Source organism: Penaeus vannamei, chromosome 5 (genome assembly GCF_042767895.1).
Source record: "Penaeus vannamei isolate JL-2024 chromosome 5, ASM4276789v1, whole genome shotgun sequence".
NCBI lineage: Eukaryota > Metazoa > Arthropoda > Malacostraca > Decapoda > Penaeidae > Penaeus > Penaeus vannamei.
In genome coordinates, this window is record NC_091553.1 from 47,675,210 (window position 1) to 47,677,709 (window position 2,500).

The following is a 2,500-nucleotide window of genomic DNA, read 5'->3' on the forward strand; positions in this document are numbered from 1 at the left end:
AAGAAAAAGGAAAACACACACGAAAGAAAGAAAAAAAAAGAAAAAAAAGAAAAAAAGTGATATCCTGCCAAGAAACATTATTTACAAACCCTTCTGTTGCATTTCAGAGTTATTATTTTTTCTCTCTCCCCTCCCCCCCTCTATTTTTTGAAGGAGGGGGGGTGGGGGGGGCAGGAGGAGGTGTGAGAAGGATCCCTGTCTCTGATCCTGACGTGACAGAGGAAGAGGACATGGTAACACTGTGGGGCTCTGTGAGGTGTTTGGTAATTATGTGCTTAGGTGGCGATCGGTGTGATTTTTTGATGTGGTCTGACGGGGGGGAATCTGTCTCTGTCTGTCTGTCTGTCTGTCTTTGTTTGATTGTTTGTCTGTCTGTCTCTGTTTGATTGTCTGTCTGTCTGTTTCTGTTTGATTGTTTGTCTGTCTCTCTCTCTCTCTCTTTCTCTGTCTGTCTGTCTGTCATTCCGTCTCTCTGTCTGTCTGTCTGTCTTTCTCTGTCTGTCTGTCATTCTTGGTCTCTCTCTGTCTCTTTCTGTCTGTCTGTCTGTCTGTCTGTCTCTGCTTGATTGTCTGTCTGTCTCTCTTTCTCTGTCTGTTTGTCATTCTGTCTCTGTCTGTATGTATTTCCTCTCTCTCTTTCTCTGTCTGTCTGTCTGTCTGTCTGTCTCTGTCTGTATGTCTCTCTCTCTCTCTTTCTCTGTCTGTCTGTCTGTCTCTGTTTGATTGTGTGTCTGTCTCTCTTTCTCTGCCTGTCTGTCATTCTGTCTCTCTTTCTCTGTCTGTCTGTCATTCTGTCTCTGTCTTATGTCTCTCTCTCTCTCTTTCTCTGTCTGTCTGTCATTCTGTCTCTGTCTGTATGTCTCTCTCTCTCTCTTTCTCTGTCTGTCTGTCATTCTGTCTCTCTGTCTGTCTGTCTGTCTTTCTCTGTCTGTCTGTCATTCTGTCTCTCTCTCTCTCTCTCTTTCCGTCTGTCATTCTGTCTGTCTGTTTGTCTGTCTATGCCTCTCTGTCTGTTTCTCTCTCTCTCTCTTTCTTTCTTTTTTTCTCTCTCACTATTTCCCTATGTCTATCTGACTGTCTGTCTCTCTGTTCCCTTTCTCTCTTTCTCATTCTGTTTCTCTCTGTCTCTGTGTCTGTCTCTTTCACTCCCTGTCTCTCCCTTTCTCTCCCTCCCTCCCTCTCCTCTCTCTCCCCCTCTCTCTGTTTCTCTCTCTCTCTCTCTCTCTCTCTCTCTCTCCTCTTCTCTCTCTCTCTCTCTCTCTCCCTTTCCTCTCCTCCCCCTCTCTCTCTGTTTCTCTCTCTCTCTCTCTCTCTCTCTCTCTCTCTCTCTCTCTCTCTCTCTCTCTCTCTCTCTCTCTTTCTCTGTTTCTGTCTCTCTCTTCCTCTCTCTCTCTGTTTCTCTCTGTCTCTGTGTGCTCAGGTATTTCACTTCTATAATAGAGGCTGTTTGTTAATTTTCTATAGGTGGGAAGAATTATACAATTTAGAATCAACGTTTCCTTGTCATCTAACAATTTGATAATCTAATTAATTTGATGAAATTGATGATTTGATAATTTCATGTTCTATTAATTAACGTAAACCAGTTTAGATCATTTATAGAATTAATGTTTTGATATTTTGTAGGTTGTTTATCATCAAATTCCTTAAAGAACGTTTTATTAATAACTTCGTATCCCTTTTTAATACCACGAATGAAACGCCAGTATAAATATCTGTAAAAATTGAGCGTGAAAAATAGTTTTTTTTTTCTTTTTTTTTTTTACTTCTATTTTTTTACTTTTTTTTTCTTTTTCATTTTATTTATTTTTTATTTACTTTTCATATATATATATATATATTTTTCTTTTTTTAATCTTTCTGTCTTTTCTCTATTTCTCTCTTTCCCTCTCCCTCTCTTTATTTCCTAATTAATTTTGTTACTAGTTTTTACAATTTCTAAATTATTTTTACTCTAATCTTTCTTCTTCTCTCTCTCTTTATTTCTTAATCAAATTATTTTTATTACACTACTCTTTCTTTCTCTCTCTTTATTTCTTAAATATTTTTGTTACTAGTTTTTACAATGTTTAGATTATTTTTTACTCTACTCTCTCTTCTCTCTCTCTTTCTCTATATTTCTTTTTATTTTTACTCTACTCTTTCTTCTCTCTTTCTCTCTTTATTTCTTTATCATTATTATTATTATTTTTTAATCAGGCTACTTTAGAGTTCCCGCCCCCCCCCCCTGATCCGTCTACCTCTGGGAAACTACTTATGCCACGATTACGGCCCAAATAGCGTGCCTGATCATCTGGGTACGGACTTTGGCTCCTCCCACCGCGAGGCACAGTGCCAAGGGGGCGGAGCTTGAGTTCGCGCTCGACCAATCACAGGCCGGCGTCTCGAGCTCGAGGTTCCTCCCCTTTTTTTTGTGAAATTTGTGCTTGTGGTATTTATTTATTTATTTATTTATTTTTTTGGTAATTAGAGATGGATTGGATTAATGAAGAGTTCCGGA